Source organism: Bos mutus, chromosome 23 (genome assembly GCF_027580195.1).
Source record: "Bos mutus isolate GX-2022 chromosome 23, NWIPB_WYAK_1.1, whole genome shotgun sequence".
Lineage (NCBI taxonomy): Eukaryota > Metazoa > Chordata > Mammalia > Artiodactyla > Bovidae > Bos > Bos mutus.
Genome location: NC_091639.1, coordinates 4,180,274 through 4,196,788, shown reverse-complemented (window position 1 = coordinate 4,196,788; position 16,515 = coordinate 4,180,274). Strand labels below are relative to the sequence as shown.

General features: G+C 45.5%; 1 protein-coding gene across 1 annotated transcript in view; it reads right to left on the bottom strand.

Annotated features, from left to right (window-relative positions):
- The window catches only part of RREB1 (ras responsive element binding protein 1), a 166,815-nt gene that overhangs the window by 150,131 nt on the left and 169 nt on the right, over window positions 1–16,515 (bottom strand). The gene's annotated exons all lie outside the window — the stretch shown is intronic.

Genomic DNA, 16,515 nt, shown 5'->3' with positions numbered 1-16,515 from the left:
AGTCTTGTTATGAACCTGGCCATCATCATATGAGCTCTGAAGGATTCTTACCTGGCCCAGGGGCCAGGCAGAGACAACAGAACCAGGGGACAAAGTGGGGAGGCCAGGGAAACGACAAATGACATTATAAGCCATGGAGAAGATCTCTCTAAAACTCAGAGTGATCTTAGGGACTGGGCTGAGTGGGTCACTATCAGATGGATAGTAATTGTCCTCTAGAAAACAGAAAATCCTGTTTGAGGGTACAGTGGCTCCAGGCTGTGTTCTGGAGAGACACAGGCACTGTCTTCCTATCACAACCTAGGAGCTATGCGACCACGGGTGAGTTTCTGTACGTCTCTAAGTCTGTTCAATCAGTGGTCACCTGAAGCCGATGAAGAGGATTCTTGTGAGGGACACGTGAATAATTACCTGTAAACACTCAGCACAGGTAACAGCTTGACGGACGGAAGCCCGCTATTCCACCCCGCCATCCTCTCCTCTGTCCTCGGCATCTGCTAAGAAGTCGCAAGCCCATCTGACACACTGTACTTCCCTGAGTGAGCCTTCCTGTCCCCAATCCCTTCCTCAAGCCATGGGGACTCCAAACGCTCTGTAAGGACTTGCTGAACAAATGGATGATTCAAAGGCACGGGACACAGTACGAAGGCACGATTCTGATCCAACTGGACCCTTCGGGTCCATTTCTGCTGGAGTCCAGCTTATTTTATAAAAAAGAAAGGGCAGGGTTTTACTTTGAGGATCCACAAAGACAACGACAGTTCCCCATCGGAGGTTTGCTGTGCGCTAGGCTGTCGTGTCTGACTCTTTGGACACCATGGACTGTAGCCCGCCAGGCTCCTCTGTCCATGGAATTTTCCAGGCAATACTGGAGCGGGTTGCCATTTCCTCCTCCAGGGGATCTTCCTGACCCAAGGGTCAACTCACGTCTCTAGCATCTACCTGCGTTGGCAGGTAGATTCTTTAACCACTGTGCCACCTGGGAAGCCCTTCAGATGTTTGAGCAATTTATTTAACCTCTCCACGCCTCCGTTTCCTGTTCTGTAAAATGGGGCTAATAATCGTAATTTACTTATAGGCTTAAACATCAAGTGCCTGACACATGGAACCTAAGAGGTGTTACTACCCTATATTAAGTCTCTCTGAAATTGTCCATTAAACGTAGGTGATGAATGAAAATCTGAGCCCACCATGCCATCAGCGCCGTCACCTGGTCACACACCATCTGCCTGTTAGCACCACCAGAGAGTCATTTAAAACATGCAAATCCCGCCTCCTCCTCCTCCTCCTCCCGCTGTCTTCTTCCCTTGGTCCAGGTCAGGCCCAGGAATCTGCATCTTCAGTAAACACCCCAAGTGAGTGAGCCCCAGAAGATAATCACTGAACCAAGAGGCACCGCCTGGAACATGCTAGAGAAACCCGATCAGACGCTGGGTGCTTCCCCTCTCCCTCCAAGAGACGGATTTATGGTTTGGGTAAAAACCATTAAGAACACATTGGTTTTCTCATGGGTTTCACTTTGAGTTTCTGCCTCCCTGTGACGCAAAGTGAAATCATACAGAGTTTGGGGCTTCACCTCCCACGTGGGGCAGATCCACCATGTGATCAGAAGGCTGAGAACTGAAACCAGAGGCAGGGAAGCTGAAGGGAACCTGTGTGAATACACATATATATTTACATACACACGCACACATGCATATACACACATATATTTATATACACATACATACATGCATATACATACATATATATATATTTTTTTTGCTGTTGTTTAGTCACTAAGTAGTGTCTGACTCTTTTGTGACCCCATGGACTGTAGTCTGCCAGGCTCCTCTGTCCATGGGATTTCCCAGGCAAGAATACTGGAGTGGGTTGCCATTTCCTTCTCCAGGGGATCTTCCCAACTCAAGGACTGAACGCACGTCTCCTGTATTGGCAGGCGGATCCTTTACCATTGAGTATATATACACAGATATATGTATATAAATTTTCTCTTTTCTTTCTTTTTAAAAAAAATTATAACTCCTCAGAGACGTGTGTGACATGTGACAAACGGCAAAAGAACAACGTGAGTTTTCATCCAGAGAGCTGTTCCTTTACAGGATGTGAGCTGAGTTGTGAAGCTGTGACTCCAATCCCAAAGGGTGTGGCATCTTTAGGACAGAATTTAGGGGAAAGGAAACCCACAAGGGTCTCAGGCACATGATCAAGCTTGGAACTAGAATGATTTCAAAAACTGAAAAGAAGTAACAAAACTGAAAGCAGCCTGATATGTAAGACAGAACGAACCAGCTTTCCAGAATGTTTGCATGTGTTTCAACAACAGATGTCAGTGGGATACAACACTTTAAAATTGTGCAAAATGGGAAAATGTTCAATCCTATGAAACCAAGGGATGTGGGCAGTCACCCAGACAGAAGAGTCCACATTTCTTGTCTGCTTCAAGCAGTGTCTTATGCAACATGAGCACTTCATACTTCATCAGAGATGACCATAATCAGCTCACAAAACACACTAAAAAACACCACAATATTGTACACCCCAGAAAAACTTTTAAAATACCATTTACAGTAGTATCAAAATGCTTAAGGTTCCTAGGAATATTATTACACGTATTTCTATACATCATGTGTGTAAATAGCAACGTATTTTATATACTTTTTTCTTTTTGCCACACCACTGGACATGTGGATTCTTAGTTTCTTAACCGGGGATGGCACCCACACCTCCTGCATTGGTATTTTGTGTGTTTTATATACTTTTTTTTTGTTTTTTTTGGCCACACCACTTGACAGGTGGATTCTTAGTTTCTTAACCAGGGATGGAATCCATGCCTCCTGCATTGGAAAAGCAGAGTTTTCCCACTGGACCACCAGGGAACTGTTATATATCGTTTTATACAGACTATTCTAAAACTTTCTTGGCACACTGAAAATGATATAAATAAACACGTTTGGAAATCAGTGCTCACGTACTTATGCAACGTGTACTTACTGCATGCCAGACAGTATTCTAAGCATCTTCCACATATTACACACAACACGTTTAATCATTCAGTCCTCTCCATCACCCTGTAGGCAGGTACTGTTAGGATCCCTAGTTTACAAATAAGGAAACTGAGGTTCTTCAGGGCCTTGTGGCCAGTGAAAAGTGGGGTCAGGGTCTGAACCCAGGAAGCTGAGTGCCATTCTTGATTTATTTTTATTTTCTGTAATTTTGGGCACACTTCTTTAAAGACTACACACCGCCTTTTGATGTGGTGGGCTCGCTATTGTAAACATGTCAGGCCCACAGATTCAGTGCAGTCCTAATAATAACTACACCAGGTTCTGTGAGGGAACCTGCTCTGTTTCTAAAATTTATATGGAAGGGCAAAAAGCCACGAACACTGAGACATGCTTCATGGGAGCCCATGCCCTTCCAGGCATCAGGAGGCTGTGATAACTAAGGGGGGTCGACAAAGAGACCGGTGGGATGGAGAGGAGAGCACCGCAAGAGACGGGCACAGATGGCCACGTGGCTGAGGACGCCGGCGGTCGGTATTCCTGGCTATACGCACGCACAGATAGACAAACTGCACCGGCGCAGCCAGGTATCCCTTACGACAAAAAATGGCACACTCGCAAAACTCGCAGACTTGCAGATGATTGAATTACAACAGAATCACATGTGAAAGGCACAACTCTGAAGAATACAGGAGAATAGCTTCATAAACCTGGGATAGGGAAGAATTTTTTAAACAAGATAGAAAAGTATTGATCATAAAGGAAAAGACTGAGAAGTCAAATAATGCTGAAATTAAGAGTTTGTGGGCTTCCTTGGTGGCTCAGTGGTAAAGAACCTGCCTGCCAATGCAGGAGACACAGGTTTGATCCCTGGTCTGGGAAGGGCCCACGTGCTGCAGAGTGACCAAGCCCGTGTGCCGAAAGAGAAGCCACCACGATGAAAGGCTTGTGCATCGCGACTAGAGAGCAGCCCACGCCACAGCGGAGACCCAGAACAAGCCAAAGTAAGTAAATAATTAAAAAAATTAAGAGCTTGTGAGCATCCAAAGGATGAAGTAAAAAGACAAGTCAAAGTAGGAGAAGTTATTTGCAACACCTATAATCGAATACAGACTCCTTCTGTATGAATAGAATATATAAAGAAAGTCTATACATTAACATATAAAAGAAGTCTACAGATTAGGAAGAAAAAGACAATCCATAGAAAAATGGGAAAATACTTGAGAAAAAGGGTGTCAAAATGGCCAATATAAGCCTTATTATGAGTCAGGGGAAACAAAACCAGAACAAGGCACCAGTTCTTACTTGCCAGACGGGCAGACATGACGTCGGACAACCTGGTATCAGAACTTGGTTTCTGGTGAACGTGTGGAACAGTAAGAGCTCCGTTCACTGTGAGAAGAACAAACCGAACCAAACACTTTGGAACACAGGTTGGAATTACAGTGAAGCTACAAAATATCAAACGCTTTAAATACAATTAAAAATACAAATACCCTGCAACCCAACAAATCCACTGCCCACACCACATGCATCCCAGAAAAACCTCTGCACAACCGCACTAGGAAATGGCAACCCACTCTAATATCCCAAGGACAGAGGAGCCTGGCAGGCTGCAGCCCATGGGGTCACAAAGAATTGGGCAGAGTCAGGGACTAAACAACAATAAATAGGAGATATATATATATATGAATGTCCTTGACAGCCTTTGTAGTAAGAGTCAAAGGCTGGAAACAGTTCAGATGTCCATCAACAGGACAGCAACCCTGAACAATGACAACGAATGAACCACAGGTACAGGCAGCAACGTGGTTAAATCATGAGATTATATCATTGATGAAAACAAACAAGTAAAGTGTAATATACACCTAACACTTGCAAAACGAAATGATGTCGTTTAAGGATAACTACACAGCTGTAAACTTTCTATGGCCAGAAGAGGGACGTGGTTTTAAAACAGAGGACGTTCGAAGGCCACATTCTATTTCTTAAATCAGGATGGGGGTTAGTGCACGTCTACTTGCTAATTAAAACATATATAGCTATAATTTTTTACACTCTTCTGCGTATATGTTCTATTCTCTAATTTCTATCTTCTTAAGAAGGTACCTATGTCCTGAATAGGAAAAGAGGCCAGCTTTTTAAAAAAGAATAGCACATCACAAGCAAACTTTCAAATATAAAAAATATACTTCAAAAGATAATCCATTAAAGATGTAAGACTGCTCAATTGTAAGGAATCCTAAATAGAAGTAACACTAGCTTACTAAAGCCCGACTATACTACTACTATTTTTATAAAGTCACAAGATGAAGGCTGATAATTAACGCGGATGCCGGATGATGTGACACGCTGGAGGAATTACCATCAAAATAATGAGAAAGGAGGGAGCAAACGCAGAGCAAACACCTGACAATGGTTTAGGCTCATTTAAAGGCGAGCTGCAACATTGAAATATGCAAAACTAATCTTTTTAATGATTCTTTTATATTTCTTCATCTTTCGCCTCTAAAAGAAAAGAAAATTCAGAGCCTTTACCCAAACCGAAGATCTTCCTCTCTGACTGAAACTAAGTACAGAACTCAGTAGATGGTACCAGTTACCTCCCCAAATGTCTAAACGCACACTCTAACAGCAGCTAGACTTCTGCTCAGCTGAAGTCTTCTGAGAATGGTTCTGCCTTTGTTTTTACTAGCAGGCCACTTAAATCCTACCCACTTGTTTAGCTGCAAGGATTGAAACAAAATGTTTGCTGGCAAAACAAACACTGGTTTTTAAAATTCTCCACTTGGGCTGCTGGGTAAAACACTTGTTTACCGACACAAATGTTTTATTTGGAAAACGCCTGCCGGTGTGGACGCTTTCCAAGAAAAGCACCAGGATGTGCTAGGATGGTGATGTCACGCCCTGGACAGAAGTTGGCATTTTCGGGTAACTGCATAGAGTTTACCGTCAGAGAAGAGAACAACGACAGGACAACCAGCCTTTTCTTATTTTCTTAAATCAACCCCCAAGGCCTAAAACACTCTCACTGGGTCCTGAAATACGCCAGTTCAATCCCCACGCCTCAAAGCTCATCTTTTCATACAATCAAATTAGTTTTATAAGTGACATAGTAAAAATAATTGTTATCATCACCATCATTATTATTATTTTAGAGCTAAGCCTCTCCCTTTCGATTCATTCATTCCAGGCCTTCTGGCTCCCCTATGTGACACGGCATGAAAAACTCTATCTCTTAATAAGATACACTAGAACCCTAAAATGCCACTATGAACCACAAAATAGAGTTGACTAGGGGCAAGTCTAACTTGAAAACCATCCAAAGAGATCTACTTTCTTATGTACCCAAAGAAAACAACCCCAAAGACAGTCTTGGGACCCTGTGGTTAGTTTCATATGGAGGCTCCGGTAAACATTACTATTGACCAAATAAGATTCGCACCCCGCCTCATCCCACCCAAGGAAGCTTAGGAATTATCATGGATATTTTCCTGCTAAGGTTAGGCACCAAGAAATAAAACAGATCATTGCTACAGTTCCTAATAATGGTCTCCAAACTTAAAAAATACATCTTCCATCTTTAAAAGACACTTCGCATATATCCAAGCATATGTATATTTTAATGTATAAACTATATACTACTATTAGGCATTATAAAACATATATAAAAATGGATAATGCAGAGGTCTTGATAGGTATTTCTCTAAAGGAAACGCACACTGGACCAACAGGCTCGTGAAACGACACTCAGCCATCAGGGAACTGGAAATCAAAGCCAGAACACACCACTTCAGATCCACTAGGGAGGTTACAATAAAAAAAGGGAAAATAGTGGGCCTTCCCTGGTGGTCCAGCAACTAAGACTCCGAGCTCCCAGTGCAGGGGGCCTGGGTTTGACCCCTGGGCAGGGAACTAGACCCCTCATGCCGCAACTCATGGTCGGCATGCTGCAACTGAGATGGAAGATCCTGAGTGACGCAACCAAGACCTGGAGCAGCCAAACAAATAAATTAATTAAAATACTTGAAAAAAAAAAGGTGGGGGGTGGATAACAAGAGCTGGCAAAAATGTGGAGAAACTGGAACCCTTGCGTGTTGTTACTGGGGATATAAAATGGTGCTGCCATGGTGGAAACCAGTTTGGTAGTTTTCCAAATGTTAAACACGGGGCCACCACATGGCCCAGCAAGTCCACTCCTACACACACGCATACATATGCACACACATATACCCAAAAGAACTGAACCCAGGGTGCTCACAGCAGCATGATTCAAACTAGCCAACGTGGAAGCAACCCAAATGTCCATCACCGGATGAACGGATAAACAAAGCACAGTCCACGCAGACCATGGGATATTATTCGGCCATGACAAGAAATGAAGTCGTGGCACATGATACAGCATGGATGAAGTCTGAACACTTCATGCCCAATGAAAATAAGCCAGACCCTCAAAGGACATATATCATGTGATCCCACTCGTATGGAGTATCTAGCACAGGCAGATAGGAGACAGAAAGTGGATTCGAGGCTAAAGGTGGACATGGGGAGTTATTGCCTAACAAGTGCAGGGTGTCTGTTTGGGGTCATGAAAAACGCTGGAAGCAGACCATGGTGGCCATTGCTCAACGCTGTGAATTAAGTAATGGCGCTGGATCGCACACTTAAAAAGGACCACGATAGCAAACTTCGTGTCTTTCTTTTTTACCACAATGTTAACAAATGGGAAAAGAAAAGGACAAGCTAAAAATATATGAATGACTGAGGTTCTATTTTCTTCTTAAATTCCAGTGGGTGGGTCAGGGGTAGGGGCAGAGCCGGAGCAAGAATTAGTGAACTGCACACGGGGTAGAGGGGATACCAGGGAGAGAATACATGGGAAAGCCTACAACTCAAAAAGAATCATATTTTTAATCCTGAAGGAAAGAGGACCCTGTTCTGTAGCCTTTCCATAGAACTAAACTGCAGACCACCCGTGAGCTCTCATCACCCTCACCCCACACACCTGGGCACCGAGTCACTGCAAAAACACCAGGAAAACTCTCCTCATTCCCCTGCAAAGCGCCCACTGGGACCTAGCTCACTGGGTGCTGGTTCTGCCAAACAGACTGTGCCTTTTCCATCGCTTTATAGTCTCAGGTGAGACCCAAGTCCTTTTATACTCCTTCTCAAAACGGTTTTCAAAGTCATTTCCATAATTCCACCCCGCCCCCCACCCTTTGGCTCAAGAGGATCAATCATGGGCGAAAGTGACAGGAAATAATAAAAAGATTAACAGCGCGACATCAAGAAGCAACTCCAGTGCCTATGCTGGACGTGTCAAATACGAGGCTGGCCGGCAACCAAGGTAATCAAAAGGAAAACACACACAAGTTTGAGGGCTGGGCTGACATTTCAGGAGGCTGGAGGCCCTGCTCAACTGAGAAACGACAAAGCAGAGGGCACAGCAGCGGAACAGCACCGTTCTGTACTCACACGCAGCACAGGGCTGTCCTGCGCTCACTGTCACAGGGTTTCAGCGTGAGACGGGCACCTGCCGATGGCTGCATTACTCACTTTAAGAGCTGGAGTATTTTTCTAGTAAAATGCAAGAACTCAGCTTTCAAAGCAAACTCAGAATTGAGCTATGCTAGACTCCCAGGACCATCTGAACTTTTATTTTCTGTAGATTAATGATGGAGCAACATGAATTAACTGCTGCTTTCCTTTGGCAACTCAATTGAAACTCGTGGCTTCAGAGACAAACATCTTCTAAAACTGCAATACGAAATCATTAACGCATACCTTCAAGTCGCTTGAGTCACTGTTATTATTATTATTATTGACTGTTACTACTTGAGTAATAACTCCGTGACTCCCAACGTAATCCTTAGAGACAGCTCTCATTTGAAAATTGTATTTCTATACCATTAGAGCACAAAGTCGTTAAGCATCTGTATAAAGATTGCTTCTAAACCGAATTCAGTAAATCACAGGGGAGGGGGGCAGGCATGGGCACAGGATTGTAAATATGTAGGTATCCACACAAAAGAAACCACCTTCCGAGTGCTTGGTGAAACCCTGCCTTTGCTTGTTGCTGGTACCACAGGAAAACCTACCACTGCTAATTCAGTCCTACCATGAAAACTTGACTTTTAGCAGATGAGTCCTCCAAACCCAGAGACATATAGGAGGATTCTTGTTTAAAAGCATTCCGTTTTGGTTCCAACACTGATATTGTTTCAAAACTCTCTTCTCAAGGCCCTCCAGCTTGCTGTATTAAAAAAAAAAAAAAAGTTGCCAAGCTGGTTTTAACACATCTTCTCAGGACTGATAAGCAAAAGTTTACTAAAGCAGTTTTGAATAAGAAACTCAGAGCCATTCTCTAAGTTTTCTCAAATTCAGCAGCACTTTCTAAATGGAGGGTTGTTAAACAAGTCCTACATTTCCAAGGCTGGAAATGAAAGCATCTCTCCTTTGGTAAAACATGAACCCATAGCTTCTTTGGAACTGCAGCTGACATCCTGTTGGACTGAGCAGCTTCAAACCTGTTTTGTGGGTATTATGAATGAGTGCAAACAGTAAGGGGTTGTGAAAATAAATTTTCTAAAGGAAAAAAAAAAAGCAGTGAACTGTTACTAGTTTGGGGTTGACTAAGAACTTCCAATCTTTTTGCAAATCTCACCTATTTAACCTTAAAAATTTCATTTAACCATGTAATCACTGACACGCTCTAACACTTAGAGCTTCTTGCTCAGTAAGAAGTTTTTTGGCGGTTGATACCCATATTTTCATAAATAATAATAAGATACAGGTCACTCGGAAAACTAGGGTAACAGCAGTAAATATTACCCACTCCTCGTGTGAATCAAGAGAGTGCAAAACATATACGAAACTCTATACATGCCACAGAGTATGGGGCAAAGTTTGGAGGAAATTGTGTAAATTATCAATAGATTCTGTAAATTTTCACTGGAGCTCTTTCTCTCGTTCTACACTCAGAGCTTTAAGGAAAATTTAAAATCGGTGTATCAAGATGCTAGCCCCATTTTTGGCTTCTTAAAGAAATCTCAAGTAGAAAACTGCCGCTTCCCCCCTGCACTCTAACTTCACAATTAGTCGCTGAATAGGATGCTCTCAGGCAAGCCCATCCAACACAAGGGCCACCCATCTACCTGTCACGTCTCTCCTCTCACCCGAACGCTCTAAGGGTCTGCGTTGTACACCATCCTCTCTCACAGTTTCCTGGGTACCCTGGGCTTCATTTTTCTGACATTTTTAGAACACTCCCTTATATTCTAAATGACGTTCGAGACCTAGGTTTTACTGCATAACAATGTGAATATACTTAGCAGTGACTGAACTGCACACTTAAAAATGCTGAAGAAGGACTTCTCTGGTGGCCCAGGGGTCGGGAGTCTGGTTGCCAGTGCAGGGGACACGGGTTTGATCCTTGGTCCCGGAGGACCCCACATGCCACAGGGCAGCTAAGCCTGTGTTCCACAGCTACCGAAGCCCACAAGCCCCAGAGCCCGTGCTCTCAAGAAGAGAAATCCCCGCGATAAGAAGCTTGCCCATCGCAACTAGAGAGGAGTCCTCACTTGCCGCAACTAGAGAAACTCTGAGAGCAGCAATGAAGACTTAGCGTAGCCCCAAATAAACACATTAGAAATATGGATGAGAAATATGGCTAGTTTAAGCTCTGTACATGGAGGGAAGTGGGGAGGGGACACTGCCCACCCCCCAGTTTCCACCATCAGTTTTCATTATTAGCGTCTGCCTGCTAGTCCACCGGACACCTAACAATATGGACGTGAGAATTTCTCTTTATAGCTTTTAAACAAGGAAAAAAAATAAAGAGCAAATGACAACTTGCACCCAGATAATCAGCACCTGATTACCTGAAAGTGACAAAGTGCTGCTGCTCAAAAGGGCAGACACTGTTTTTTTGTGACAATAATGCAAAGAGATGGTCTTCCAAGGTGGCTCAGTGGTAAAGAATCCACCCGCAAGGCAGGAGACTTGGGTTTGATTCCTGGGTCAGGAAGATCCCCTGGAGAAGGAAATGGCAACCAACTCCGGTACTCTTGACTGGAGAATCCCATGGACAGAGGAGCCTGGTTGGCTACAGTCCATGGGGTCGCAGAAGAACTGGATATGCTGAGCACACATGCACGCAAAGTAATCAGATATGTAGATAGACAGGTATTCCTTGAAAAACGTGTTAACGGCCATCGCCTTTTAGAAGTCCAACCCCAAATTTCAGACTATCCATTTCTTGCTAGATTGCTTCTCTCTAAACTCTGGCCTGGTGTTGAGAGCCCACAGCTTGCCTCGCCTTACCTCTGACTACCCAGCTTCCTGAAAAGGACCAGCCAAATGGTTGCTCTTGAGAATATTGCCAAACACCACGCCCCGGGTCTGTGTATCCAGAGGCACAGGAAGTGATCTGCCTGGGGCCCAGTTTATTGCTTCATCTCAACACACTTTGATGGACGGAGTTTGAGTCAGCTCCATACATAGCACGTCACCCCCAACCTCCTTCCTACCCAGCAGGACAGAGTTCTTCTGACACACCCATCCAGGCTTCTAGACCCCCTGCTAAATTTGGAAAGCAGCAGGTCCTGTAGATATCAAAAACCTCCAGTACTGTCTATCACTGGTTGTCCATCAGATACCAAAGCACAAGAACAGGTTGAAACCAACCCCTGAAAAGGAAGAACTCCCGCTCTCCCGGAGAGAGACGGGAGGCTTTGCGGAGATCTCAGACTGAAGAACACACCGGCCCTGGCACTGGTTCCCCAAGACGAATCCACATCAGAGTGGCCTATGACACCTGCAGAAAACGCAGCCTGCTGGCCCAGGAGGTTCTGATTGGGTGCCTGTGAGGTAAGACCCTGGTGCTGGGAAAGACTGAAGGCAGGAGGAGAAGGGGACGACAGAGGATGAGATGGTTGGATGGCATCACCAACTCGATGGACATGGGTTTGAGGAAGCTCCGGGAGTTGGTGATGGACAGGGAAGCCTGGCATGCTGCAGTCCAGGACACGACTTAGCGACTGAACTGAACTGGGCCGGGCTGGGCCCCCTGAATCTGCTGAGCAGGGTTGGGAGCTGCTGGGCAAGGCCTTGGGTCACAGCAATGCTGGTCCAGCAGACTGGCTCTAACCAAGCCTCAGGAATGATCCAGCAAACCGGCTCTAACAAAGCCTCGGGAATGACGGCCTTCTTGTGCTCTACAAGGAAGGAGAAGCTTTTGGGGGGCTGCATGGCTTGTAGGATTTTAGTTCTCCCAGGGATCGAACTTGATTGTGCCCCTAACAGAGTCCTAACCACTGGACCACTCAGGAATTCCCAGGAGAATTTTGAAATGTATACATATGTATGTGCATATATATTGGGTTGGCCAAAAAGTTCATTTGGGTTTTTCCATAAAGAGGGCATGTGAAAACCTGAATGAACTTTTTGGCCAACTCAATATATATAATAAGTTCTAATAGTGAATGTTCCCTAAAATGTGTCCTTTGCTACCATGTTCAAACTCAGGACCAATAATCACCTACTTCTACGTAGATGACTCACACCTCTACTTTCGGCCGAGACCAATCCACCCTGCCTAAGTCACCTAAGCCAGCTGCCAATCACGGCCTCGAACTCCACTTCTGAAATCAACCCTTCAATTACCTGAAACACTGGCTTCCTGTTCCAATTTCGGTTGATAGTACGACCTGCCAAGGCATCTGGATTTAAATCCTGGGTCATCTTGGATGCTTCAAGTTCACATCCAAACACTACAAAATCCTGGCACTGTTCCTTTTCCGACTCACAAAGCGCCGCCCTTACCACCTGGCCCACAGGACACCACTGTTCTCCAGGCCACGTGTCCCCGCGGACCTGGACCCTCACAGTCCCTAAACTCCCACTGCAGCTGAACTCACAAGATTAATCTTCCCCCAGTGATGACTCTGACCATGTATTTCCCTTGCTCAAAATCCTGTTTCAATTCCCCTCTACCTGCAGATACAGTCCTAACACCAAACCTGGTCCAGGCATTCCAAGGCCTTAACCTCTATCATACTGGGGCTTCCCTGGTGGCTCAGACAGTAAAGAATCTGCCCACAGTGTGAGAGACCTCGGTTTGATTCCTGGGTCAGGAAGATCCGCTGGAAAGGGGAATGGCACCCCACTCCAGTATTCTTGCTTGGAGAATTCCATGGACAGAGGAGCCTGGCGAGCTACAATCCATTGGGTCACAAAGAGTCGGACACGACTGAGGAACTAACAATACTAACCTATCATTCAAGTGACAATTTCATACTCCATCAACCTCCAGCAGCAAAGCTAATCTAGTCAAATTCCCCCAACGTACCTTGCAACCTCCTGCCTCGTGCTTTATCTCCCTTCTCCCACTAGGAATGCCTTTCTGTCTCTAGCTATAAAAATCGTACACATCCTGTAAGGCCCAAGTTCAAGTTCTACCCACTCCCTTGGGAGCACTTCCTGATGGCTGCCACCTCACAGCGACCCTCCCAGGGCACACCCAGCACCCTGCCACATCTGAGCCTCTGCTAAGTAAGGGTGTGTCTGCTCCTTTTTACCTTCCCTCTCACCCTCTGCTCTCTGCCCCTCCCTAGCACTTAACCACTGACTTCTCATCCACAGTCAGTTGTACACTAGCTGTCTGGCCGCATCTCCTTGAAAACAAGCAAACCCTCATTCTTATGAAGAAGCAAGACCTGTTCACTGCTAACATGTAGAGAAGAAACAGAAGAAAAAAATTTTTAAGTCTCTCATTACTGCACTTCTCAACTCACTTAACTTTCATCTGTGAATCTGTCATCTCTTCTTACCCCTATAGGCACATAGTTATTTACTGGTGTTTTAATTTAACCCCTAAATAGTTACACTTCTTATATTTGTCATCTAGCTGTCACCCCTAATAGGACATATTAGACTTGAGTCTTTTTAGGAACATGGATATGACTCTCTGTAATCTTCACAGGCCTTAAATTATGGTTCTAAACAAAGTAGGTAGCTAAAATGTTTAAAGCATATGTTCATTGAAAAAAAAAAAAATTCTGCGGGTGCATTTGCTATAAATGCATTGTCCAAAATAATCTATGTGAAAATCTGCTTACACATAGGCAATTTCTTGAAAATTGGACCCCCCCTCAAATTACTTAACAAATATCTTAAATATCCAAGACACGATATTGAGGACTCTATTGTTGCTGCTTTCTTAACTGATATTCATTAATTCAACTTGCTTTATAAATCTGAGTTATAGCTAAAATGAAGATCACCCTGTACAGAAACGTTTAAAGAATGCAGAAGAAATTGAAGAGGGGGGAGGGGGGAGACGGGATGGGAGAAAAGAGGAAGTTGGCTACTTCATTTTCTACTTAAAATTTCAATTCAGTTCCATAGCAACAACGCCGGTTTGCACCAAGATTTGAAAGTCTCATTATCTCACACAGAAGGAAATCATGCTAAGAGGGTGACAAGATCTAAGATCATATTTTTTCACGTTTCCAGAACGCAAGACTATTTAGCATATGGAATTGGTTCCTTTCCAACTTCAGCTGTTCTACAGTTCAGGAAAACATCATAAGTGAAAATAAAGACTTTCGCCCTTGGAAATGAAGATCCTCTACCTAGAAAGCAATGGAAAAAATCCAGTCTGTCACCCCGAGCAAACCACCTATTATTATCTTAATCCCATTTTACTGATGAGAAAACTCAGCGAAGTTAAAAAAAATATAAAAGAAAAATAGAGTTGGGATGATTAGATCTCCATAAGTTTTCACTGCAAAATAACCCCTTTTATACATAAATGTACAATTCAATTTACAGAAATTCAACTGATCAGTTTTTGCTTCCTATGAATAAGGATTCTTTAATGCAAACTGCATCACAATTTTTAGGTTTCTTTATCACTAGTTCCCTGGGAAACAGAAATTTACATTGGTTGCTAAGTCAACTTTCCAGATAGCCCTTAAGATCTCTTTAAAGGGTAATGCTACCTTTGGGCTTCTGAATAAAACTCCAGCAGTTTGTTGGGAGTCTGAAGCTTCATGGCTCTTTGGGCTCTGCTTCAGCCCTACCCTGCACTCTGTAATTGAGGTCCCAGGACAAAACCAGCAGAAGGGAAAAAATGCAACAACTCCCTGGAAGGGTGCTCACGAAGACTTTGGACTGCAAACTCCACAACATTAAGCTTCATCTCTGCAGGCTCATCGTTTACTATTATTTCTTCTTGACTCTGCTTGTGTTACCAGCATGCAAAGCCCATCACTTTAAAATCTGGGTCCTCCATCTCCTGATCACGTGCTTGGGGTTTGAGGAGCCCCTGAGCTCCAGAGGAAACTTAACTGGACTGCTCTCACTTCTTCTGCTTTGAGGAGTTTTAATAAAGGCCTTTTCATGTTTGCTTCTCAGGCCTTCCCCAAATACAAAACTGTCAGTGTCCCCTGCCCCTTCCAAGTCTAAGATATCAACTTCAAACCTTTGTAGCGACTAAGTGAGCGTTTGTTAAGAACTTGGGTGAATTTATGGCAGCCCAGGCCTGTGTTTGGGAGAAGGCAAACACCGCTGGATTTATGTTCTCTTGAGACGGTAAAACCACAAACACGAAGCAGGGCAAAGAACCCATCATCCTCTCCAGCTTTCCTTCCATGTCTGGGTTCAGTAGTAAGACAAGGGAGTCCACTCGCTCAGGCAAGTGTAGCCTCCTCACGGTCAGGCTCATCTAAAACATCCACCGCATCATCGCATCCGAGCCAAACTCCGTTACTGAGGCAACCGGGTTTTTCTTCCCCCAGGGTCACAGAGAAGCACACCCCTCGGGATCCCCTGGTAACCGTCCACCGGTAATGCCGGGGAGCCACAACAGCGAAAGACTCGCTTTCCAAGGCTGGCGCGGCCCGCATGGGGTGGGGGGGCGGTGCGTGGGGGTGCGCAGCGTCCAGTTACATTCCTGACCCACTTTCGCATCCCTCCCTCCTCTTCCCCTCCCTCCTCCTCCCGGGCAGGCCGCGAGGGCACTGGCGTGCCGAGAGCCACCCTCGAGCAGCAATCCCTAGGCCGCCGGCGGCGGGGGGCACCCGCAGTCGGGCTCTGCAGGGGACCGGGAGGAAGGGGGAGGGGAGAGGTGGGGAGAGGGGGAGGGTGCCCTCCTCCCCCCGCACCCTACCCCCACCCCGGCTTCCCCTGCGCGGCCCCTCCCCCGTCACATGGGCTCCAGAGCACCTGTTGGCGACCTCAGCCCCTAGCGGAGCCCCTCCCTCCGGCCCGGGCAACCCCCACCCCGCACCCCCCACCCCCAGCGGGAAGGGATGGGAACGCCGCCCGGTTCTCGCTCTGCCAAACCCGCTTCGCCCCAGGAGGGTGCGGGGGGCCAGTGGGCGACCCGTGCCCAGCTACTCAGCTTTGCAAAGTGCAAAAGCGCGCTGGCCCGGCGCAGCGATCTGCAGGAGGGGCTCCTGCCCGCCCCCGCCCGCTCCAGCCCCACGTGCCCCCCTCTCCCGGGCGG